This window comes from Piliocolobus tephrosceles, chromosome 4, assembly GCF_002776525.5.
Source record: "Piliocolobus tephrosceles isolate RC106 chromosome 4, ASM277652v3, whole genome shotgun sequence".
NCBI classification, from domain to species: Eukaryota; Metazoa; Chordata; class Mammalia; order Primates; family Cercopithecidae; genus Piliocolobus; species Piliocolobus tephrosceles.
This window is the reverse complement of record NC_045437.1, coordinates 64638879-64666774: the sequence shown is the minus strand read 5'-3', so window position 1 is coordinate 64666774 and position 27896 is coordinate 64638879. Positions and strand designations below refer to the sequence as shown.

The 27896-nt window shown below is 40.1% G+C and overlaps 1 protein-coding gene across 2 annotated transcripts in view; it reads right to left on the bottom strand.

Annotated features, from left to right (window-relative positions):
- The window catches only part of LOC111541642, a 31930-nt gene extending 11835 nt beyond the window's left edge, over nt 1–20095 (bottom strand). For both annotated transcript variants that reach the window (XM_023210543.2, XM_023210544.2), the window contains exon 1: nt 19955–20095. The gene's annotated coding sequence lies outside the window, so the exon portion shown is untranslated. The remainder of the gene's footprint in view (nt 1–19954) is intronic.
- Nucleotides 20096–27896: the final 7801 nt, after the last annotated feature.

Here is a 27896-nt window from a genome sequence, read left to right as displayed (position 1 = left end):
AAGAGAACAGGAAAAAAAAAAAAAAAAAGAAGAAGAAGGAGAAAGAAATCTCTATGCCAGATATTCATGGGGAAAGAGACTACAGAAAGTCAAACCATTCAAGAGGGTAAAGTCTGCAAGGGTCCATGAAAATTAACCAAAAAGTCCTAAAAGCTAGCATTCTGAAGACACCAAGATGCTGTACTCCTGAAAGATAAGCACCAAGGAACAGCTCCTCTCTGTTTGCCCTTTGTCTTTTCCACCAGGACTGACATGACCATGGCTACAGAGAGCAGCCAATAGACAGGGTTCAAGGTTCCCAGAAGAGATCAGCAGCCTGGGCAGCCCAGGATGCCAAGGCTTAGAGAGGGCCCAGGAACCAGGCTAAATAAAGTGGGGCTGAGTTAAGTCCCAAGAATAATTTCCTTTAGTGGGAGTGGGTAGAAGAGGCATTTCAGAAAACCTACGTTCCGAAATGGTGGTACTTGGAAATCTGCAGCTAGAAATGGGCAACTGAAACCTAACCCAAATAACTATCCTGGAGTTGTGGCTCATGCCCTTCCATAACCGGGTCAGTCACTCCAGAAACCAACTAGAATAAAAATCTTTTCGAGGAGCACAGCAAGATAGCCGTCTATAGCCCTACCTGGCAGAGAAGTCCAAATTCACATTTATATAGACCTAAACATAGATTCTCATATGCCTTGTACCATTATATGTGTATAACCTTTAATAAAACTACCAAACGAGATCATATAAAAGACTGCTATTAGGAAACAGCAGAAGGCAGTATGGGATGTCTTACTTTTGTTATATGTGAGTGTAGTAAGCTAAACATTGCCCCCCAAAGATATCAGGCTCTAATCTCTGAAAGCTACCTATGAATGTTCCCTTATACGGCAAAGACCTTGCAAATGTGATTAAGTTAATGATCCTGAGATTGGAAGATCATCCTAGATTATCCAGGTGGGCCCTAATTGCAGTCACATGAATCTTTACAAGAGGGAGGCAGAGGGAGACTTAGACAAAAAAGGAGAAGGCATGTGACCACAAAGGCAGAGATGGGAGGGATGCGACCATGCGCCAAGGAATGCCTGCAGCCATCAGAAGCTGGGAAAGAGGCAAAGAAAAAACTCCCCCTCAGAGCCTTCAGAGGTTGCACAGCACTGCTGACATCTTGATTTTGGTCCAGTGGAATGGAGTTCAGACTGTTCTCAGGAACTAGGAGGGAATAAATTTCCGCTCTTTTAAGCCACCAAGTGTGTAGTGATTTATCACAGCAACCATGGGAAATGAACGGAAGAAAAAAGGATAAACCACTTTCACAGAAATGGGAGTTTGTTCTATCTGCTTTTTGAAAGAAAGAGCCAACAGTTCTAAAAGAAAGAAACACTTTTGATTATTCAAAGCCATTGGGCCAGGACCCATCAGCCAATTTCCAGCTTGAACAATGAACAGGTGATTAAATGATAATACAATAATACAAAAGCATCAGTGAAGTTTAAAACAAATGGCTTCGAATACAGATTATACACACACATACTTATAAAGACACACTTATATTAAATAATGTATATAATATTACATGTTAAATATAAATGAAAACATATATATCCTGCAGGACTTATTTCTGCAACTATACTTTGGATTTTAAGTCAGTCTTCAGTGATAAGGGGATCCCTTTTTATTTATTAAATACACAGTTTATATATGGGAAAATATGCTAGCACATAATTCAGCGAAGTGTAACGACAAAGCCAAGATTAGCCCAAAAGAACAAAAACTAGTGGTAAATGTCTGAAATAACTTCTATGTCTAGTTGCCATTAAGTTTATTACTGAAAAGACCCCAAGAAAGCAGCAGTGGAGGTGGGGAGCAGGAGTAATCACTAACAGCAAGACACTGATCCTTCCCTGCTCAGAATATTCAGGGACCATTAAGTTGATTGTACTCTCCATTAAGTTGTAATACATTAATTTCTATCCTATGGGAAGTGTGCTCACAATTTCTTAAAATGTGTTTTCTTGGGCAATAAATATAGATTCTGGGAGAAGAGGTAATTAGACACAAGTCATAACCCAGAATTGATTGTATCATTTTCTCAATATGGCCCCGGACACCTGTGTCCATATTGCAGCAGCAAGCAGAGACAAAGACGGATGATCTCCCACCCACAACAGTACAATGGCTGAAATGAAATTGCTGGCTTTATGGAAAAGAAAAAGGGCCAGGCACCGTAAATCTCAAACTGGAACACTTTGCTTTTTCATGAATCTAAATTATTTCAACGAGCACTGGAAATAAAATCATTCAATTAGCTTCATGATATATTTGGAAGAAATTAGTGCCTCACAGAATTTAATTTTTATTTTGTTGATGCATTCTTTGAAATGAACAATAATTTTTCTAAATTTGTAAAAAGCTTTATTTAATTTTAAAATCTGATGATTTACCTTCTCTGTGTACTCGCACACTTAATTCTTCAGGGTACAAGATTTGACAAAAGTTTTTGTGGTTTAGCTTTTCCCATTTAGGCAGATATAATTTATGGTGAAGAGCAAAAATATTACTTGCTTATCTTGGGTAGGCTGACATGGTTTGGTTTGGAAAAATAGTAAATTTATTCTGGGATATGAAAGTATTTTTGGACTATGCCATAACAAGTACTTTCCTCACAATTATTTTGCCAAAGTATGATCTTAAGTAAAATAGAGAGTGGAGATTTCTTTCGGAAGCTGTATCCATCCATATATTGCCTGGGCTGGAGCACAGTGGCATGATCATAGCTTACTATAACCTAGAACACCTGGACTCAAACAATCCTCCTGCCTCTGCCTCCCCAGTAGCTGGGACTACAGACATGCCCCACCACACCCAGCTAACTGGGTTTTTAAAAATTTTTTATGGAGACTGGGGGGCGGAGGTTGGGGGAGGTCTCACTACGTTGGCTAGGCTGGTCTCAAACTCCTGGCTTCAAGCAATCCTCCTGCCTCAGTCTCCCAAAGTACTGGAATTATAGGCCTGAACCACCGTGTGTGACCAAGCACGAGTTTTACTTGTAAACAATATGGTGGTTTTACCTCCCAGTGAAGGGCGGTAGAGGGCTGGGAACATTTACTGCTTTCAAGTAAAGTTGTGAAAGCACACTCAACCATCAGCTGCCTGAAACACTCCCAACTTAGTAGGTTATTGACCGGAATTGACTCTTGAAATTAGAAAAACTTATCCAGGAAACCAAATAGTAATCAAAGCCATTTGATCATTTATACTCAGCTAAATAGTTCTGAACTTATTTTACAATTGAAATTGTTTCCTGGGTATTTTTTTTTTCATAAGTGAGATTGAAGAGAACTAATTATAATATGCGTTAATAAGTGTCTTCATTAAGCATTTCAGAGAAAAGGTTTTGATCATCTTCACCAACTCCATAACCTGTCTCCAGGTTTCTTTTCCTTCTCAAAATGTTCTGGAGGTGCTGGATAATAAATCTGAGCCATTATAAAACGAGTGAGAGTTGACCAGGGTCCTACTTGACAGAGGCCATAAAACTGTAGACTTTAGGAAAAGATTAACATTCTATTCGCATGAGAAAAAGGAGACAGGATCTGGCAAAGGGAAAGCCAGGAAGATTAATAGTAAGTTTTTACTCTTCCCAAGTCACAAACAAATATGTGCATTTTTGAACACACAAGCTAACCAGAATTGGAATGCCTTCAGATTAACAACCATTGTACTGTACTTACGGGTGATGTTCTGTGCTTTCTCGACATAAATTTAATGTTTTCATGTCTTCTTATCTTATAATAAACATGTATTATCTTTATACTCAGAAACTAACACACACACACACACACACACACACACACACAGAGAGAGAGAAACATCAAGATAACTTACTCCCCTGAAAGAGCCAGAGCTAGCATTTCGGTTTATATCCTTACAGAATTCTCTCTGCACAATCCCTCCTCTCCCCAATTATTGTTGTTCTTTATGACTATTAAAGTGGAAGGGGAGATAGAGTATTTCAATGACATGCACAGAAATTTAACCAAACATCTTTTGTAAAAACACCTTAGTTTAGCTAAAGCACTCTCAGCTGCTCTGACCCACTAGGATGAGGTTCTTGGAGCTCCCCCAGCCCCAGGCTTCATTCATCCTCCAACCTTTGCTATGCCAGAAAATGAAGTGTTCAATCCCCACATGAGACCCCATTACATTTTTCTCAGACCTCCCCTCTCATCTTCACTCAGGGAAATGTATTGGAGGACACCAGGGGCTCTACCCAAAGGGAGACAGTAAATGGATTACAAGATGGAACAAAAGTCACTCTCCTCTAACGGCCTCATTTCCATTCATTACATTACTGTAGCACATTAGGGTAAGCACAGTGTCCCAGAAAATTCCCTTCGCCTGTGAAACTTGACTTTCAGCTATTAGAAAAGGAATTTCTCACATTTCCAAGAATGAAAAGATAATAACATATGCCTTAGCTACCATTTATTTAGTGTTTGCTATATGTGGGGAAATATGTCAAGCATTTATTATCTATACATCCATTATCTGTCTTATTCCACATTTAAACACTAGAAGGAAGGCATGGCTTAGTTGACAGGAGTATGACCTAGAGTCAGAGGCCCTGGGTTCAAATCCTAGCTCTGCTACTTATAAGCCGAGCACCTGTGGATGAGTTGTTTAACCTTCCTGTACTTTAGGATCTAAGTCTGTAAGTGTAGATAATAGTAATATAATAGAAGGCTTAGAACAGTGCTTGGTACGTGATGAATGTTCAAAATGCTGTCAATTATTATTGCTATTATTTTTCCCATTTTACAGATGAGGAAACTAAGGTTTAAAGCATAGGTAATTTGCCCTAAGTCACAGAGCTAATCCAGACCATCAGACTTTAGAGGCCAAGGAACTTGTGCTCAGTCAGTAAGTAGTCAGTTGTAGATCAAACAGCAGCAACAGGGTGCCTGATTCCTAAATTATAAGTTCTGTCTGCTCATCACACACCAAAGGTGCAGAAAGTGTGGGTTGTTGTGCTGAATTTCTATAGACTGTAAATTTATCTTAGATGTTCCTTTCAGGAGAAAGAAATTGTCATATCCAGGAGTGTGTGCCTTGTATAAAAAGCCTGATAAACATTCCAATGTGTTGTACACGATAAAACAATCTCTCATCTGTCCTCTGAGTGAAAGCACTGGACCAGGCCACTGGTGTCGCAGGTGCACACGTGGGAAAGGAAAGGGTGTGTAGTGAGAAAAGCTGGACACCCAGTCTATTCAGGAAGGAGAGCAAAACTCTCTCTCCACCCCTCACTCATGGGACTTCCCAAGTTGTGCTTCTAGACAGAAGCCTTCTTCCATCTCCATATGGACCAGCAGTCAAGGGCCTTTCATCCTAGACACCCCTGTGTGGCCCTGAACCTTAATACAACACATCGCCTGCTCTTGTTCCACCATCACTTTCTCCCCCCTGCTGCAAGGACAGCAATGCCCATGAGAAGCGCTGCTTCTTCAACCCAGATGCTGGAATAAGGATGACATATAGAGCAGACCCATAGCCAGCCCACATAAATGGACCACATAAGTGAGAAATATATTTTTGTTATTGTAAGCTGCTGAGATTTGTTTGTCACTGCAGCATCACCTAGAGGATCCTGGCTACTGTGTCGACTGTTTGGATAATATTGATCTAAAATACCATATATTTGCAAAAGCAGTTGAAAATAATGCTTGCAATGATTGTATTCAATTTTAAAAAAAAACAAAAACAGAAAACACTAGGGCTACAGCCAAAGCGTCTTTATATGACTGCTATCATTCTTGTCAGTATTCTAAACGCAAACTGACTCTGGACATGTTTTGATGTCCTTGGGCACATTTTAGCTCTCCCACACAATGGAGTTTTAATTCTAATCCTTTTTTTCCTCTTCTGGGTACATCTGTGAGCTAGAGAGTTCATACTTCCCTTTTCAGCATCACATTCAGAGCTTTAACTAGCATCATGACCATCTCTTAAACTGATTATCAGACAAAGGCAATTGCAAAGCAAAAGCCAAATTCAATCTTGCCACATCATATTGGAGAGAAATGGCTCAAAGGTTAACGGCAGACATATGGTTTACACTTGCTATTTCCTCTAAGCTTAACTTTGGATTTTTTTTTTATCCCTTAGTTGTGTAAAGCTATAGCCAAATCAGTTCTCAGATGCATGTAAACACTGTTTCAGAATGGAAAAAGAAAGTTGAATGGCAAACAAGTGAAATAGTTGTATTCAAGAAGACTATTTGGAAACATAGACTTTTAGAAAATAAAATCACATATAAGTAAACACGTCTGGTCACTCAGATTCCTGGCTAGAATGCAAAAAAAAAAAAGTTTGAAGGCTTAGCCAGTTAAATAAGAAAGTATGTGTGGTGGTAGTGGTAAGCACCAGTGAAGTTTAAAACAAATGGCTTCGAATACAGATTATACAAACACATATTTATAGAGATACACTTATATTAAATAACATATATAATATTACATATTAAATATAAATGAAAACACATATATCCTGCAGGACTTATTCCTGCAACTATGCTTTGGATTTTAAGTCAGTCTTCGGTGATAAGTGGATCTCTTTTAATTTATTAAATACACAGTTTAAATTTTCTCAGTGTTTTCTAACAATTATGTCTCATATTCTCCCTACAGATTGTCCAGTTTCAAAACCTGCACAGCTGAAATGAGTAATTGCCTGGGCAAAGGGTCACACCTGCTTGGTTTAACAGGATGCAGACAAATGAGAGGCCCGCCTTGCAGAGACGCTCAGCCCTGCCCCGCAGCACAGACCTCAGGACTCACCAGATACTGGGTAAAAACGGAAACTTCCTCTGTGCTGCTGTCAGAGTTCAGTCTCACCAAATTTCTGAGTCTAGGGGAACTTACAACTGGAAAAGTTATAGTTCTGTTTGCTGCACTGTCCAACATCATTGGTCACAGCTTTCAGGTCATGAGATGAAAGGGGCTTCACGGAAGCTAAGTGAAGACTAAAACATGTATATAAGTATAAAGCACAGAAAAGCTGGCAGTTAACAAAATAATCTGTACAGATCCCTGAAAACTCTCTGGAAAACACTTGGTTATAACTTGGTTATAATAGGGGGCACTGGCTAGCTCTAGCTTGAAACTGGGCTATAAGATGCTAGTGATCCCTGAGGCATCTATCTGTGGACATAATTTGCTACTAGAGCCCCAGATGAAACAGGCTTCTTATCTCCAGCCCAGGCCTTAGTGTCTGATCCCTAGAGAAAGAAGGCAATGCCAGCATGTGTGGCCCCAGGCTCAGCTCCCAGTACATGAAAGGGAAAGCAAACTGTGTAGTGCTGAGAACAAAGGAGATGGCACTCTCCCCTTGGAGGGTGGGTAGAGGCGTCCTGGCCTGATGGCGGCTGCAGTTGCTCAATGGAGTGCCCATCTGCTGATACCTAGGGGAAGAGGGTGGCTCTTGAACAAATGTGAGACATGTCCTGGGGACCCTGACAAATGCATGGACATTGTGGGGAGTGAAGGGCCCATGTGAATGCCATGGGGGAAAGAACCAGTGACACATGGGTTTGTGTGCTAATGTGACCTCATTAGTAACCAAAGGCCAGAGAGACTTGGGGACACTCAAGTTAGAGCCAGAGAGGCTTGGGAACGTTCAAATGCTCTGCGGTGGAGGATCAGTGTTACCTAATTCACCATGGACAAATAATTTTATAAAATACAATAAAAATGTCACAGCAACATCAAATTGCTATACAAATTTCTAAACACTTCCTGTTGCTTTCAATTCTTATCGGTTCACAGACTGGAAGGCCCGTGGACCACATTTAGAGAAGCACAAAGTTGAAGTTGAAGTACATATCCCTTTACTTTGCAATGATTTGGGGAACATCTCCAGCCTTACAGGATGGCGGGTCTGAAGTTGACTCACGTGGTTCTTCCAGCCCAGAATCTTCTCTCATCTCATTTGTTTGAGCCTTTGCTAAAGGTTTTAGCATTAGGCCTTCGCAGGGTAGCCCTCTGAAAAGGCACTTCCTAAATTGTTTATGAAGTTGAATTAACTATCTAACAATTATTAAGCTTCCTGAATGACACCATGTTTTGCTTTCTTTGCTCAGACATTGTAGTCTTAGAGGGCAAGGGCCACCAACCGTAGTACTCAAACTACACTAGGCACTAGCTAAGTCCAAGGAGACACCAGCATTGTATCTGCAAGATTTCCAAACTTGCAAGGACTGTCCTAAGCCTTCAATTTGGAGGCTCCATTTAAAACGTCTGAGAACTTTGGGGTGGGCACTAGGTCCTGGGGCTCCTTGGGGGTGAGTGCCTGGGCAAGTCAGCCACAGGAACACAGTTCTGTGCCAAGTTCAGGACTGTCTTGGCACAAGTTTGTTTATTACACAACATGCTCATATGATGCTGGTAACTGCCACCCACATTCCTTTCACTTTTTGCTGCTGACATTTTTTGCAGTCATTGCCACCTTCTGGCTTCTGGAGCTGGGAGGCTAGAATCAGAGGTCACCCCAGGGAGACTAAGAGCAGTGTTTCTGTGGCCTCAGTCTATGCTACATAAAACCATACTGGGGACCTTCCTTTGTCACCTGTCAAAGTAGGATGGCCCTTCCTCTCAGATGGATTATGTCTCTAATGTGTGTAGTCTTTGGCCACCCCCACATCCAACTTGTCCATCTTCAGTTTTTCTTAGAAACCTTTCCCCACTGTGCCTTCTTTCTTATAAAGGGCTCTAATTTATAATTCACTTGTTCCATCATGGCCAGGGTTGCCTTTGGCAAGTAGGACTCCTTTTTAAAATATATATTGTTTCATTTATCTCAGCCTTTTGGAGTAGAGGAGCCACCAGAGCTGTCCCAGGCCAAGAGTGCTTTTCTCTCAGCTGTAGTACATCAATCTTCATCCTGTTCTCCAGCTATGTAAGCCAGAAGGGTATCTAGGTTTAATTCCTATTCAGCAGTCACTCAACATATTCAGTAAGCAAGACTAGCTCACCCCTGCAATTGCCCGACAAGCCTCTCTGATGACACAGCCCAACTCTCTGAAAGGCAAGCATCATTTCCCTCCTGCCCACCATATTTCATCCAAACAGTTCATATTTTCATCAATGAACTCCAGGCATTTAATTTGGAAATGATTTCTCTAAGGTCCTACCTAAATCTATATCCATAGAATAAGTGCCCAATAAAGGGTATGGTCATAAGAGGCTCTGAAACCACATGTGTCTGGCAAGACTTCACTCCCTATACCCTTCATGGAGATTTGAAAAAGCAAATCTACATTCTGAAGTCTCTGAGAAGTCATGGAGTAGAGAAATCTGTTTTATCCTCCTTAAAAACACAAGATTTCTGAAAATCCTTGTATCCCAGCACTTTTGTTTCATGAAAAACCATAGCCAGATTTTCATGGGCACTAGACTTGGAAGCCTTAGATATTTCTTCAGTAAACACTATCAGGTACCTAATATATGAAAGACCCTACGGTGAGGAGCACAGCTATACCATGACACAGCACAGACACAGCCCTGCCCTCTCTTTTAGATATCATAACCCTAAAAAGTATGTATTTGTTTCCTCATCACTATGAAGGGATGATAAGGCTTAGCACAGTTAAGCAAATTCCTTGAGGGTCAAGTGTAAGTCTCGCTGACTCAGAAGTGAGTATTTATTTTTAAGTTGACGCTATCTCATCTATACTCTTCTACTTAGAACTCAATGGAGGAAATGACATCTGAGTCAGGAAATAATGCGATTGACCATTCAAGAAATCTGACGTATTCTCCTCCCCACATTCCGAACCCATCCTTCCTTCCCTGAGTCTTCACTTCATGGTCTTGCTGTCATCCCTGACATACCCTCCCCTCCTCGACGCCACCCACCAAAATGCTGCTGATTCTAAAGGGGCAACTCGAGGCTTGTCTTGGCCAACAAGCTCCCTTTGACCCTTGCAGTCTATGGGACATTTCCCTCCTCCGAATTCCTGCAGCTCACCCATTCTGTACCACTCACTGGACACTTACTGTATGTTTTACATGGTTAGTGTACTCTTGAGTGTAGAGCTCTCATTTCACCAATTAAGAGGCCTTTAATTACTTCCTTGAGGATTGACAATCTTTTCTCATAGTTCTTGGTTACCTCCCACTAAATCTTACAATATTCAATTCAGTGTTTCAAGAGCCACTGACTAAAAGGTTTACAAATCCCTGCTCTAAACCCTTTAGTAACACACTGTGAATCCCTCCCCTTTCTTTTCTCCTTTAGTTCTTACCATGGAGGACAGACAGCTGGTGGTGAGATGTAGCTCCTTCTATCTCATGACCAGAGACTGAAGTTACAGACTTTTCCAGGAAAACCCTTGGCTGAAGGGCTGCTTAATTCTGGGTCTATGTGAGCCTATATTCTAGACCTTTCTAAACAAAATTCTCAAGGTCAATCCCTCCCCAGTACTTTTTGAAAAAAAAGCCAAGTACAATTTGGATAAGCAGAAAAACTAGGTCCTAAAGCCACAGTATATTCCAACACACCACCACCAAAGATAAACAAACGAAATCAATGGCAGCATTCAAGGTGAAAAGCTGGTTATAAAACTCCTTTCTGGGGAGTAGAGTTTACAGAAAGAAATAGAATGTGTTTCAATTTATATACGTATAAAATATAACAAAATGAAAATATACTTTGGCTAACTTTTTTTCTTAGTTCATTAAAAAAATGTTCATTTAGAACTGTAATCCTTTCTACTTTAAAATAACCAACTTGGAAGATAATTTTCAAATTTGTCAGGGCATAGAAGTCATGGTTAACCTTAAAATATTCACCATACTAAGTACTATAATAATTATTTTGGCTTACCATGCAAATTCTGTGAGTCTCAAGCTAGGCCCACTTTTTAAGGCTGGGTGCAAGAAGGAAGCAAAAGGGAAATAGCCAAAGTTGGACAAGCTGGTAGAGGAAGTTCGACTAGTAGGGGATAAATATGAGTCAAAAAAAATTTGTTGACTAATGCCAGGTTGCAATATTTCCCTAACGAAGGAGAGTAAAACACAACATTTCTACGTAATCGTTGCTGCTTATTAAATTGCTATACATATTTTCCTGGTTGTGCATGTCAAAATTATTCAGTAATATAGAGAAGGAGATCAAATAAATGGCTACCGTGATGGCCCCATTCTCAGGAAACCAACATTCTACAGCAGAGACAGCCCTGGGACACCGGTCCAGACATACAGCAGAGGAGTGGCCCCATGCAAGAACGGGATTTAGAGTCAGAGTTTTCACTCAGTCATGAGCGTTAGGATCCCTATTAGTTACATGACTTTGAGTCTTCCCAAGCCTCCATGGTTTTTATTTGATTTTTTTTTTTTTTTTTTTTTTAGAGACAAGGTCTTGCGCTGCCATCCGGGCTGGAGTGCAGTGACACCATCATGACTCACTGCAACCTCAAACTCCTGGGCTCAAGTGATCCTCCTGCCTCAGCCTCCCGAGTACCTGGGACTATAGATACATACCACTACACCTTGCTAACTCCATGTTTTTTATCTGCCAAATGGGGAGGACCAAAATTTGCTTTTATATACACTGTCATTTAAATCCTTATAGCAACCCAGTGCAATAGATAAACAATATAAAACACTATAAAAACACATAATAATTACCTGCACTTCTAATTATTTCACTATCTCAAGCGGGCTATATTCTGCTAAGAAGGGAAAGAAAAAAGGGAAAGACCCAGCCCTGCTCTTGTGAAATTTCTACAAGAAGAGAATTCTACTCCCACACTCCTATCAAGGGATTAGTGATAGCAGTAAAGTTATAAATTAACTTATGTGCAAAGCTGAAATTGAGATGGATCCCTTATCGATCCAGTTCCCAGGAATGCTGGGACTCACAAAGCACCAGGCAAGATTCCTATGCAGACAGCCTAATGTTCATATCCCCATCATCCCTTGAAAACGTCCACCCAGCAGCACATTTGGAGGCCCACAGGTCGTTGCATCATGGAATGGGTAGAAATGTATCTTTGTTACCCTCAGGGACCACGTGGCAGGGAACAAAGGAGACATCGTCAGACTCTGCAATTCTGTACAAGTACTCCCTAGAAATATGATTTAATAAAAGGTAGGTCAATGGTATAACACGCCCTCAAGTCCTTGTTATCTAAGCAAACCCTGAGAGTTCTGATTCCACACACACACACACACACACACACACACACACACACACACAAGGTTACAGACTGTTAAAAAAATTCCCAGTATCCTGAAAAGTCACCATTTAAAAAAGAAAGAGAGAGAGAGAGAAGTCTGAGTCTGTCTGATTCGTAACAGGGGTCCACAACCAAATGTTCTTTTTCATTTGCTTGTTTTTCTAGAAATAGCACTTCAAAAGTTGTATTTAATGAAACATGCAATTAAGGAAAGAACATTTTCTGCCATTAGGCACTTTGAACTCTTCATTAATCCGGAAACAAAATGGAGATGGAATCAAAAGAATGATATCAAAGCGAATATAGAATTTTGTATCAGGTGTGTTGTGACAGACTATGACCAAATAAATATAAGGAGGGAAACACAAAAAGCAGGGTTGACCTGCGCATTTTCCACTGTACAATCTCAGATTTTTCCTGATAGGCCTTCCAGAAGGGTGACCTTATATAAATCACTTAGCCTCCCACATATTGGTTTTATCAACCTACTTAGGTTGTTATGTGGAATAATGAATTCAATTAATGGTGGAACACTTTGCAAATATAAAATGCTAAGAGACACTACTGAAGCCCAAGTCTTTGTTTGGGGCTGATGACGGACAGATGCACCAGGGGAGAACCAGCTGGTTTCAGCAGCAGCCTCATCTGCAGCTGGGCTGCAGCCACTTTGAGGGTTATTAGTTGCCTCCATATCCATTTAGAAAATGTAATGGATTGGCTCTCACGTTTAGCTTGCCTTTAACTCTCTTTCCTACTTTTCTAGGAGAAATTATTTTCTCTACTCACCGAAAGTAAATATTGACCTGGTAGTGTACAAATAAATCAATCCAGCAAGCTAATTTTTGTTTTAATCCTTCACTGAAAATAGTAACTTCAGTTCTTCTACCTAATCTACCCTTCAGTGGGTGGCAGCTAGTGGAGAAAGCCCAGCTTTAAGGTGCGACAAACTTAATCTTTCCGAGCTTGTTTCTTCTTTTTTTTTTTTTGAAACAGAGTCTTGCTCTGTCACTAGGCTGGAGTGCAGTGGCACGATCTCAGCTCACTGCAAACTTTGCCTCCCGGATTCAAGCGATTCCCCTGCCTCAGCCTTCCAAGTAGCTGGGACTACAGGCAACCGCCACCACGCATGGCTAATTTATTTTTTTATTTTTATTTTTTTTGTATTTTAGTAGATATGGGGTTTTACCATGTTGGCCAGGATGGTCTCGATCTTCTGACCTCATGATCCACCCGCCTCAGTTTCTTTATCTCGAAAATGGAGTCATTCCTCCCTATGGCCCAGATGACTTCATGTGATGAAAAGATATGGATGGCAGAACTGCACCTCTTGTGGTGCCTGACAGGTGGTAGTGAGTCAATAATTCCTTTCTACTGTAGATTTCACAGTTTTAGAAAACCAAAACTTCTTTTGTGCAATTCTCTAGAGCAGTCCTCTCCATTTCGAAAATATGATAATCCTTTCATAAAAATGAAAAACTTTCTAGGCCCTCACCTAACAATACTTATATAATACTAACAATACATAAGTGGCAGAAACATCCTATCAATTCAGTGCCTCTTCAGAGGAACTGTATTTTATTTAACCAGCACATCTTCACACATTTGAAAAATTGAAACTTGTATGTGGAAAATACCATTCAGTCTAGAAACTAAGCTTTGGTACATATGTAGGTAGATTTAGGACCTTGATGCAATGAAACTAACCTCCGCAAGTCCAGGCTACAGGTTCAGAACTACTATGTGAGAGCATTCGCATAGTAAATTCTTTTCCGATTCTTTGGGGAGCCTTTGCATTAACTGTGAAGGTAGTCAGGAAATTACTCCATTTGGATTTAGAGGATATTTTACCTTTATTTTCTTTGCTATATTTTCAAAGAAGATAATTTGAAATAACTGAAAACAGAGCTTTTTAACTTTCTCGTCCAACCCTCCTAGCTCATGCTCCCTCCCATTCCTGCTGCAGACTGGGAATGGCCTGCTTCTCCTCTGACAAGGGCAGCCTGAAAACAAAGCCAAGCCACCCTTGCAGAGTGGCTGGGTCACCTTCAGCAGATTTACAGCAGTCATTTGGCCTACTGATTTATTGATGAACAGGAGGAAGAAGAAAAGGCCTTTCAAAGTCAGGATCTCTTAGAATTAAAGTTATATTCATTCATTCATTCACATATTCATTCATTGAACAAATTTCTCTTTGTGGTGCTTACTAATGTATTCCTAACATCTGGAACTTATAACTGGATACATAATAGGTGTTCAATATTATTTCATTCTTTCAACAAATGTTTATTAAGCACCTACCACGTTTTATTAAGCACTGCTAGGTGCTAAGGATACAACAATGAACAAAACAAAGGTTCTGCCCTTATAATCTATAGGGAAAGACAGATAACAAACAAATATCCAATTCAATCTATACTATAAGGTCAGGTATTCTGGGAAAGGGATGGAACGTGGCAGAGAACACCACTATTTCAGTGGTGTTCAGGAAAAGGCTCTCAGAGAAGCTTATATTTGAGCACAGACCTTACATGACAATTTGAGTAAGTCAAATGAGAGTTATAGGAATGCTAATATTTGCTATTATTAGCCTTACTAAAACATGTCACTTTTTATAAAAGTCTAGTGCCTGGAGAGTTTCTAGATGGCCTGTGGTTTTCAGTCATATGATCATCACATTAACCACTGATTAAAGTGTATTTTAATTTCACATTGTTTTTCTCTGTAACATACCAGCATGTACAAAAACTAGCTGGCCCTCATTGATTGGTGCCTGGGTGAAGTTCTGAATGCTTTGGCTGGGAAAGGACTTAAGAGTCAAATGCCCATTGCTGGGTGGAGTGACCCAGTAGGCCAGGTCCTGTGGAGAGGAGTCCCCATCTTCTGCACAGAAGTCACCACTGGTCATCTCAGTGAACAGAATTCATCCATACCTTAAAAAGAAGTGAATCACAGATCTTTTGAGGACCAATGTCAATCACATCACATTGGTAAACTGGATAACAATGACATCCTGTCCTCTTGCACAAAGATTTAAAATCCAAAGCAAGTCACCACAGTTTTTAAAGCATGAACTTTCTTCATTTGAAACAGATGTATAATTAAATGCCAGATGAAATACAAAGCATGAAGTAGTGTTTAGTTAATTTATGAGGTTTATGAGGTTTCAATAAAGAAATAATATTCATAATTAATCCAATTTCATTATGTAAAGTGCATGTACATTTGTATAATGCAGAAAAACACCAAAAATTGATGATGACTAAGCACCTTTTGTGTGTATGATACATGCTGGATACTCTATATGGGGTCTCAGATAATTCAGAACCTACCTCATAGGATTTACTTAAGGATTTCCATTCATTGCTGTAAGACACAAATTATTTCACTAGCTTTTAAATAGTTGAGGGAAAATAAAAACCACATACACTGCATTATTTTTTATTCTGTTTGTCCTACCTGTCTTACAAGAAGACAAATATCTGGTTCTCATGACCTTGCAATGTTTGCTGTGCTGATAGCACACATCTACAATTGTATCTGAGTAATAGTCCCTGTTTTCCAATTACATTTAAAATATATTCACATTGCCTAAACATCTTAATTCAATGATTCATCAAGCATTTATACGAGCATTTACCATCTTCCAGACAATGTTCTGGGTGTTTGCAGTACATCAGTAGCCAAAAAAGGAGTCCTGTTCTCAGGCGCCTCCATTCCAGCAGGAAGGGACAAAGGAACACAGAGAAGAAGCAATGGCATAATAAAGAAATGAATTAAATACGGTGTCAAAAAAAGTTATAGCACTATGAAAAAAGAAAACATAAAGCAAGATAAGGGGAGGCCTCAGGAGTGGATAAATGTTAAGTATGAGGTTCAGTTTCAGGAAAGACTGGAAGGAGGTGACGAGGGAGCCAGTGAATACGTAAATATCTAGGGGAGGACCATCCAGGCAGAGGAAACAGCCCAGGGCAGGCCTCATCTGTTGGAGAACTAGGAAATCGGTCAGTTGGAAGGAGCAGAATAAGCAAGATGAAGAGTAAAAGGAGATGAGTTGAAACATAATGAAGTCGTCATCTGGTTTGGGGTCTTGAACACTACTGTAAAAACTCTGGCTTTTCCTTGAGTGCAATGATGGATCATTATAGTGTTTTAGGTGAGGAGTGACCTGGTCAGACTCATGTTTTCACAGAATCCTTTAGCTTCTGTGTCAGGAACAGACTGTGGGAGGGACAAGGTAGAGGCAGAGAGATCAGTTAGGAGGTGACTGCAATAATCCCAGAGAAGGATGACGACAGAAGAGAGCGGCCCCAGAAGTTGCAGAGGTGGTAGGGAGTGGCCAAATTCTGGGTGTCTGTTGAAGACAAAACCAGCAGACTATTTCAATGTGGTGAGGTGTGAAAGAAGGGAAGGTGGTGAGAATGACTCTATGGCTTGGGCCTCAGAAACGAGGACAGGGTTACTATCAGTTGAGATAAGGAAAGCTGAATGTAGAGTAGATTTGGGGAGTAAGATCAGTAGTTCAGTTTTGAACATGGGTTTAAAATGTTTACATGGACACCGAATCACATTTGATGGAATTCGGCTGTTTTGAGTTTCTCTAATCATGTAGTCACAGGATACTTCACTAACACTAATGACAAGTAGTTTTATCATTAATTCAATTTTCACATTTCTATCTGTATTTGTATTTATATATATTTTTCTTACCCACAGAAACACCATGTGCACATACCCAAGCATATGTGTCATTCTTTAGTCTCTGGCTAGAACCTTATCATCTTCTACACTTTTTGTTAACTTGTTTAAAAATTCAGTCCTAACATAGGCATGGGCAAGGACTTCATGTCTACAACACCAAAAGCAATGGCAACAAAAGCCAAAATTGATAAATGGGATCTAATTAAACTAAAGAGCTTCTGCACCGCAAAAGAAACTGCCATCAGAGTGAACAGGCAACCTATACAAGGGGAGAAAATTTTTGCAATCTACTCATCTCACAAAGGGCTAATATCCAGAACCTATAAAGAACTCAATCAAATTTACAAGAAAAAAACAAACAACCCCATCAAAAAGTGGGCAAAGGATATGAACAGACACTTCTCAAAAGAAGACATTCATATAGCCAACAGACACATGAAAAAATGCTCATCATCACTCGCCATCAGAGAAATGCAAATCAAAACCACAATGAGATACCATCTCACACCAGTTAGAATGACAATCATTAAAAAATCAGGAAACAACAGGTGCTGGAGAGGATGTGGAGAAATAAGAACACTTTTACACTGTTGGTGGGACTGTAAACTAGTTCAACCATTGTGGAAAACAGTATGGCCATTCCTCAAGGATCTAGAACTAGAAATACCATTTGACCCAGCCATCCCATTGCTAGAGGATATACCCAAAGGATTATAAGTCATGCTGCTATAAAGACACATGCACATGTATGTTTATTGCGGCACTATTCACAATAGCAAAGACTCGGAATCAACCCAAATGTCCATTAGTGACAGACTGGATTAAGAAAATGTGGCACATATACACCATGGAATACTATGCAGCCATAAAAAAGGATGCATTCGTGTCCTTTGTAGGGACATGGATGCAGCTGGAAATCATCATTCTCAGCAAACTATGGCAAGAACAGAAAACCAAATACCGCATGTTCTCACTCATAGGCGGGAATTGAACAATGAGATCAGTTGGACACAGGAAGGGGAGCATCACACACCGGGTCCTATTGTGGGGAGGAGGGAGGAGGGAGGGATAGCATTAGGAGATATACCTAATGTAAATGATGAGTTAATGGGTGCAGCACACGAACATGGCACATGTATATATATGTAACAAACCTGCACGTTGTGCACATGTATCCTAGAACTTAAAATATAATTAAAAAAAAAAAATTCAGTCCTAAATGACTTAATAGATGATCTCTCCGGTTAAAGAGAACCATTTCCCTCAGTAGAACAAGCAGTTGGTGAAATAACTTACTCCAAGCCCACCTATCATCTAATAACTAAACAGAATTTAAGACAGGAAATTCAGAAAGTATATAAGATTCCTATGTTTTCATATCAGGCATAATGGGGCTGGAAGATAATCCATTCTGGCTCCTTCTAATACACCAACTACTAATAACACAGGAAAAAAACTCTTTTGTGAATTATCCTTTAATTTCTTAAAAGTTAACAGCTGAGACCATAAAGTAATTGTGCATAAATAAATACCCACATACTCCACATATGTACACATGCGCGCGCACACACACATACACACGAACTTACACCGCCAAACCAATGTTTAACTCCTCAAAGTAGTTATGTTGAAAAATAACATTTTCCAATAACAATATCACTGCTTGAAATTCTTTTAAAATTATTTTCAGGTTGTTCAAGAATATTTGGTTTAGTTTCCGTCCAGTTAGACTACCTAGGTTTGGGTCACTGCTTTGTTGCTTACTAGCTATATAACCTTGGGTACATTTCTTAACCTCTCTCTGCCTTAATTTCCTCATCAGTAAACTAGAAATTATAGATCTGTTACATAGACTGAGTGACTTAATATATGAAAAGTGCTTAGAACTGTTTTGCCGTGCACATAGTAAGCATTCAATAAATATTAGCTTTATGTGACCCATCTTCTTCATCAGATTTGGCTTTGTATTTCCAAAAAGTCACTTAGGGTGTGATTATTGCCATTATAGAGGCTATTCTATAACAGGTACTGCAGATTTTGTTTAATGTCCCAGCATTCCTCCATAATTTGGGGTGAATAGTTTATCTGTTTAATAATTGTGTTGTTGATGGACATGCCTATATCTTGCCATTTGAATATGCCCACTGAAGATTTTGCAGCACTAAATTCTAACGACATCAACTTTAAATAGCTACCAGAAATGCAAATCAATACAACATTCAAATAAGAAGGTTTTGGCCTTCATTTAAACCCACGGAAAAGCTATAATAAAATGTACAAGTTGGACCGTTTAACAAAATTCCCAGCCCACTCATTCTGGTTTTTCACTTTTTACATTTTTTAATCCATCCACATATCTCATCCTCATTTCTTCTAGAGCTACAGCTAACTTGGAAATGTGCTGCCATTTCTCTTCTCGTGACTTGTAGAGACAATCATTTTTTCCAAGGCCATGCACACCAAGGCTGGGCCAAGCATGTTTTCCACTGTAGCTACTCTGCTATGGAACACTGCTTTCCCTCCCTCTCACCTCTGAAATATACCATCTTCCAAAACAAATGGAAAACCTGCCACTCAAAACAAGATCTAGTAACCTCAGGTCTCATTTCCACTCAAACCAAATTTAGTTCAATTAACGACCCCATTGCTTCAGGTAAGGCCTGATTTAGTGCCCAGTGCTTGGTAACGGAAACTTCAGGCAGACGAGGAGAAGGAAAACAAGGACCCCCAACTTGAATTCAGATTTTACAGTGATCCAAAGCCCAAAAAAGAATGGTTCAAAGCATAAATATTAGAAAATAACACAACTGCGGAATAATAATTTTTAAATTGACCTTTAGCTTTAAGAGGAGGTTAGTGGCATTTAGAAACCGAACTATGATCCCATTTAATCCTAGTTGTAAACTTAATATTTAAAAGCCCAGACCTTTGGAGGCAGAGGTTGCAGTGAGCCGAGATCATGCCACTGCACTTCAACCTGGGTGACAGAGTAAGACTTCGTCTCAAAAAAAAAAAAAAAAATACCCAGACCTTTGTTGAGTTTCATACGAGGGATGTGAAACGCTCATGAATTCACTCTCCCACTGTTGGTCTCCCAAGAGCTTCAGTTGGCATTTCAAACTTTGCTGCCCTAATTCTTCTCCTATGCCCAGCTCTCAAAGCTCCTTTACTGATGACAAGTATTTCTCAAAAGCAAGCAAATGGTTCTATTTTCAGTATCAAATCAACAAAACAAAATGTATAGTATTACTGAAAGGGAAACTTGAAAAATAGGAAAATGAAGCCCCCTTGTGGACAAAAACATGTTTTATCAGGTACGCACAAAATTCACTGATCATATTTGAATACAAAAATACTCAGTAGAATATATTTCAGAGTAAAATACAAAGGATTCACCCAAGATGGTCTAACTCCAACTTCCAATTTCAGTTTGTTGGGACACAAATGATTTCTTGTACCATTGAATGACCTTGGAGACCAGCCGAAAGCCCTGTGGCTTATGGAAATGTTTTACTGCGTCAGGAGAAAGAAGTGTGTCTGAAATGGTGGGACACAGAGGTTAACATTCAGATTGCTGGCTATGAACTCCCCCAGAGTCTGAGATGTTATCAGCAACTCTATCCCCCATGCTCCCACCTCCTTCTCCCACTTAGGCTGCAGACAGACTTTCTTGCCACCTCCTCCAGGCCCAGATGACAAGCAGGGAGAGTGAGTCATCATGCAGGATAATCCGAATGTCTTGAGAACATGCTATTTGAAAAGTGAGAAACAGTATTGAATCTGAAGACTTTATCACATTTGCATTTGCATAACTGCCTTTGCCCCAGACTCCGCCATTAATTTTGTTATTTTGGGCAAATAACCTCTTGATCTTTAATTCCACCTTCTTAAAATTAGAATAAGAGCAATACTTTCTTTCTGTACTTAACCAGGTCCTTGAACTTCTTCGCTAACTATGAAGGAAGAAGTGGGAGAACACTGTGGTTCCAAGCTCCAACTCGCATTCTAGCTCTGCCACTTGCTTCCACCAGCAGCCCTTCTGCTTTGGACCTTGGAGAAATGTCAAAGCCTGCAAATTTCTCATCTTTAAAATAAAAATCATATCCCAGAGAGTTGTTGAAGATTCACTGGGTAAATGTAAAGTGCATAGAACAATGCCAGGCATTGTAAGTATGATGTAAGTAATAACTATTGTTAGGACCATGTAATGGACCATGTACATGGTTGTTATTATTACTGTTTGATATGCTCTGAAATACAGAAATAAGAAATGTCACTGTCTGAAATAATCTCCCAAGTTTAAAACTTTGCCTGGAAAGAAGTAACTGGTAACCATAACTTTGAAGAAACTATGTTATTGATTCACTGCATCCTCGTGGCTCTACTATTTTGATAAAATGCATATGCTTTATCTATTAGCTTTCACAAAAAAGTAAACACACCTGATGTATGAAAATTATTTAATAATGTTGAAGGTTATCAATTTATGAGAACACTCTGCAATTGATCAATACACACAGTCTTTCAGGAAAGTTTCTATGCTCATTTGCCATTGTTATCATACATTCTAGTGAATAAAAGAGATACCACACTCCAATAAAAAAATGATGGGCAGAAATTAAAAGGATGTCTTAAATGTCATAAATTGCCTACACAGGCTATCAAAATCAGCGAGGCCAATTCCTGGATGCCTCTTGGCTCTTATTCATCAAGTCTAAATTATGTTGACATTGGTAATAGCCATTGTGATTATATCATAAAATTTCAGTGTGCAAGACTTCATCATTCTAAAATCCTGACAGCAATTTCATTCACATTATACTATAGACACAAAGAAAGCAACACTGTGATTACATACCCTCATCTACATCCCTTTTTCTTGGAATATTTAAAATTTCATAATGTATTATTTTTCTTCCTTCATAACTTTGGGCCACAACAGCAGTATATAAAGTGGATCTGCCAGATTTGCAGACAGTGTCGCTAGTACTTCCATCCCAACCTCCTTTCCTGCTGAAATGAACAAGGCAGAGGGTCAGGGTCAAGGGCAGGCAGGGTTAACCTGCAGTCAGGGCTGGGACCTTGAGAAGTCACAAGGAGACTTCAAAGCTGAGGGAAACAATCTGACTCCCACCTAGATCACAGAGCCCTCTCACATGTGGTAACATATCCTGATAAAGCGGGACTCAGGATAAAACATATCCTAATAGGCTGTGTCAACTCTAGCATTACCCTATAGTACAGTTTTGAGTGTCCTGGTGGATAGTAGTTCTAGTGGATGAACTTCTGGGACTTGACTCAATCCCATAAAAGGACAGATTAGCCCAGAAACAGGAGGAGTGATGAAAAAAATGTGATTCATATCTATAAAAGAATCTAGCTTTGCTAGGTCAGTGGCTTGCAATGTTTTTTCATTAATACCAAAACTAAAGAATACATTTTACAAAGCAACTTAGTATACATGAGTATATTCGTATGTGTGTGTGTTTAAAACTCTATATATATCAAGTGAAATTTTCACAAAAACAATATTTACCCTCATTATACACAACACATTCTGATACTACCCATTCTATTTAATTTTTTTTAAAAATTGGTTCTGACTCAATTAATTTTGCAGCCCACTCCACAGGTTGCAACCTGCAGTTTTAAAATGCTATTACAGAGCATTCCCATTGTAGATAGCAGAGTGGGGGCTCTGGACAAAGACAACCTGGCCACAAGACCCACCCACTCTTCTAACCATATGACTTTGGTCAAGTGACTTAACCTTTCTGTGCCCCAAGTCTGTTGCAGTCTTCGTTTTATTTCAAGAGTCGTTGAGAGAATTACATGAGAAATCATTTAACCATTTATGTGATACTTTTAGAAATGAGCCTGACTCCTAGCAGGGGGTCAATAAGTGCTGGCCTCCTTCTCTGTCATTATCTCTGAAAGGCCTGTGGAACAAAACTGTCTGGCGTTGGGGGGTCCTTATGCCCAGAAATCAACTCTCACCATGGAGAGATGTCTATTCACTCTCGTCCTCCCTCCATCTGCTCCAGTCACATGAGCTTTCCATGTCATCAAACACGCTCCAGACTCACTCTCTTTGCCCTTGATCATTCTTCTGCCTCAAGTGCTCTTCCCTCTAATATTCCTATGACTCCTCACTTCCCAGTCTAATCACCCTCCCCCAGCTTCCCATCTTTACTCAGAAAAGAGTTCACTCACAGGCTGAAGGCTGCCTGTCCTGAGAAAGCCCTGCTCACAAGGTTGGCACTGCACTGGTGTCTGGGAACTTGGCTATTAAAAAGTTTCTCATGCTGATATAAAACTTTCCCTAAATTATAAGGGAGGCTCGCTGTGTCTAAACTGCTTGTATAAATCATGTGGTTTATGCTAGACACCCGTTTCCTTCTAGGGGTCAGGGATTTGGGTACATACGAAGCAGAGGGTGTCTACCTAACCAGCTCCCAATAAAAATCCTGGGCACTCAGTATCTCATGAGCTTCCCCTGTATCAACACTTTGCATGTGTCATGACAACTCGTTACTGGAGGGATTAAGTGCATCCTAGGTGGCTTTTCTGGGTAAGGACTCTTAGAGCTTGACCCAGTTTCTTCTGGACTTCACCTCATGTGCTGGTTCCCTTTGCTGATTTTGCTTCACATTATTCATTGTAATAAATCTTAGCCATGAGTATGCTAAATCCTATGAGTCCTTGCAAATCAGTGGGGGAGATCTTCGAAGCTACCCACACACAAGCCTCCACGCCTTGAACAGACCTTCCCTGACCACCATCTCTGTAGTATCAGTATTCTTTAATTGCAGTCATTCTCTATCTCCTCAAGTGCTTTACTGGAGAGTAGAGCAGCTCTTATTCCATTTATAAAATAATTGTGTTGTCTTCCCTACTGAACATAAGCTCCATGAAGGCATTAGGCACTCAGTATTTGTTGAGCCTCCATAATGTGCCAGATACCATGCCACGCACTGAGGACACCACAGGGAAAAGACAGATAAAGCCCCTTCCAAATGGAGCTTACATTCATGGGAGGAGACACAAAATAAATTTGCTTATTTGTTTGATACCAGAGAGTGGTTGGCACTAAAAAAATAATAATAAATAAGAGACCAGGGATAAAAGATGGCATGATGTTATTTCTTCTGGGGTGGTTAGAGAAGGTCTCTTTTGAGAGCATCACATCTAGAAGCTAGGCGAGCCATAGTCTAACTAGGCTACCTTCCCAGAGGAGGTAACACACCCACACTTAAAGGGAAGCCGTCTAACTAAATTGTGTACCGCATGACTAAAAATCAATAAAATCCCAAAAGTCATTATTCACAATAGTCATAATTTAAACAAACAAAAAATTATTTGGCAAGTAAGCTAAAACACCTTGGTTTGGGAAGACTTTCATTTAGCACGCCATGACCATTGCTTAGAATTCGAGAAACAAATTCTTGGATTTCATTTAAGAAAAAATCAAGAAAGTCCTCCCAAAACTTCTTCTACATCTTTACACGGCTAGTTAGTATGTCCCACAGTAGTACCTAGTCACCTTGAGACTTCAGACACACTGACTTTAAAACCAAAACTATTTGTACGTTTCTCAAAGAGAAGAGAAATGGTTCGTCTGAAATGCAAAACCTCCACCTAGTCTAGACTAAAGTGAGTCTATCCAATGTAAAATGGCAGCTCTACTGCTTCTCCATCTGTCTAAGTCCAGCTTCAACCAGAGAATATCAACAAGCTTTACAGCCATAGACTCACAGGGCATTAGAACTGGGAGGGATTGAGAGATCACCATGTAACACAACACCCCATCCCTGGGGTTTTGCTATTAAGGAAAGTAATGCCCAGAGATATTTTGCTGAAGTTCACATGAGCAGTTTACAAACCTTAAACTCCATTCTCCCAATTTTAATCCAAAACCTTCAAGGTAAGGAACAACTTTCTATTCTGATAAATAAATGAATAAACTCAGAAAGAGCCAGTATTGAATGACACATCCTTCAAAAACTGGGGAGTCGTGCACTTCCTGAACTGGATCCTGACTATGCAGGGAATAAGGTAAGAATAAAGGAAACAGTGCTTGGCCACAGTTAGTCTTCCTTTTTTCCTTGAGAGAAAACACCCTTATATCAAGGTTGGAGACAGGCGGTTTGGACAGACCCTTGAAGCAACCCTGCAGTGTCTGATGGAGACTGTTTCTCCCTAATTCTAAGGAAGGACAGAGACAAAGTCTAGGGTACATAGTTTCCCTCTCACGTTTTAACGTTTCTGAACATCCTAATTTGACAGGTATATTTAATATCGTAAAGTTGATATTAAGCTGATGGTGCATCATATGATACTTAGGAACTGAAAGCCAAGCCCAAATTGGAGCTTCAATTCCTAAAGAGGCCGAAGAGTTTACTACTTATGCTTTGGTTTTCTCCTTCATTGGTCAACTCCAGCACTTCTCCAGTATCTTTCTACATCTCAACCTCCCTATTCCCTCTCTTGCGACTCTCTCATCCTGCAATTCTGTACCATGTAGCCAAATGCCCAAAGCCTCTACTGAGGTTCCTGGGTAAACCCATACATGCTGATAACAACTGCTACAGCTCTATCCCATAAAAGCCACTTCAGTAGAAGCAAGAGGCACAGCAGCTTTGGTACTTTTCTTTTTCTTGCTAATAAAGACACCCCCTGACAACTGGATGCATTGAAAGAGCTTGAGTCAGTCGAGAGGAGCAGAGAAAAGTGTCAGAATGTGGGGGCAAAATGTCAGGTTCAGACAGACTTAGCATCAAGTCCACGCCTCCTTTTTACCTCTCTGTGCCTCAGTGTTCCTGCAGTATAAGTAAGGTTATGAATCACAGACGTTGCCTTAGAGGGCTGTGAAAATGACATCAGTTACCGAAGAGGCCTGGTACTTGGGAAGCACACAATAAATGTAAACTTCTATAAGTGTGTTTAATAAAAATTGACACCTAAAATTCCTCGTTGTAGCTGCCAACCTATTTCCCAGATCACTTTGCAGAGAGTTCAGGAGGCATTACTACAACACGAATCTGTGGGGTGGGGAGATGTGGCTGAAAACAGTGGGGCAGCCTAAATTGTGACCAACTGGAACAGACCATCCCAGATTACCTGAGCCATACTGTGGAGTCAAAAGATAATGTGACAAGTTCTTAAGGTAAAAACACTATTAATTTTTCACTTAAAATATAAAGGCTGAATAATCAATCAAGCTCTAAGATAACTAAAAGCACTAAAAAGCCTATTTCTAGATCCACTTGTTTTGAACAAATAAAAACCCTTACAATTTTTAACCATGTAAAGTGCACTAGTTACATAGCCTCTGGGGAGTTCCTGGCTATGCCTGCACAATCATTTAATTGGCCCTAGGGTGCTTTATAAATTAAGGTCAATGGTTTACTGCTTCGTATATCGTCGCTATTCTCCCTGCTGTCATTCTGTCTCTCCCTGTTACCTATGTGGCCACCACTCTCACCAAAGACTGTTTTCCTGTTTGTATCACCACCACCCAGAGATGGTGCATCTGCTGTGCCAGTCTGTAGCTTGGTGGTCTAGATCATCCTTGCCACTTAGAAAATAACCTTTGAGATCTATTGTGTTAGAATAATAGTAGCCCTAACCATTGTTCTGTTAGTTAAAATGGTCCATTTTCTAAATCCTCCACAATAGCCTCCCAAAAAAGCACAGTAAAGAAAGCAGGGTCACAGAATTCTCAGAATAGAAGTCAGGAGGCCGGGCGCGGTGGCTCAAGCCTGTAATCCCAGCACTTTGGGAGGCCGAGACGGGCGGATCACGAGGTCAGGAGTTCGAGACCATCCTGGCTAACACGGTGAAACCCCGTCTCTACTAAAAAATACAAAAAAGCTAGCCGGGCGAGGTGGCTGGCGCCTGTAGTCCCAGCTACTCGGGAGGCTGAGGCAGGAGAATGGCGTAAACCCGGGAGGCGGAGCTTGCAGTGAGCTGAGATCCGGCCACTGCACTCCAGCCCGAGGGACAGAGCGAGACTCCGTCTCAAAAAAAAAAAAAAAAAAGAAGTCAGGAGACCCCTACAACCAACCAGTTACAGCACCTTAGGCTGCACACTACTCCCTGGGTTCTAGTTTACTCACCTGTAAAACAAGGTTAGGGATAATATTTGGTCTTCTTTTTAACTGAGAGATTATACATAAAAAATATTATATCATATTGGTATATGCATATGCATTATACATTTATAAATACATATGAAAATAGTATATATACTATAGAATATACAATACATAGATGTGTTTCTTTTAGATCGGTTGATCTATTATGTTGGTGCCGAAGTGATTGTGGTTTTTGCCATTATTTTCAGTGACAAAAACTGCAATTACTTTGGCACCAACCTGATACATCAATGGCTATTACGCAACACTGTCAAAAGTAAATCCAGCCACATGGCCAGTCAGAGACTTACATCGGTTTCTTATTCTTTAGCCATGATGGTAATGAACTTCAGAAACAGAGGGAGGAAGCATAAATGCAGATGTACTTTAAAAGTCAATCTGGAATCACACTGAAAAGGATGAAAGGCTGTCTGAAGGAAAGGGAGAAAATTGCTCAAATGATGAAAACAATATCATGCTTTTCTTTTTTAAAACATTATGAGGGTAAAGTGGCTTTGGAAGCTCTATGTTCCCTCAGCCACTCCACACAGATAGAATATATCTGCATGTTCTCCCATGGCTACAAAATCGTCCAAATCATTTCCTAGAATCCAAGGCTCTCATTTCCAGCCTATGCTGTGAAACATGGATCTTTGATTCTAGTGGGTTGGTTTTCACCTTGCCCTGTAAATGTAGTTTTGCACACATTCTTGCCTCTGCCTACCAGAATCTGCTCCATCCCTTACTGTTTAGAATACTACTGTTCAATACAGTAGCCACTAGGTAGATGAGACTATTTAAATTTAATGTAAACTACTTAAATTATATAAAATTTA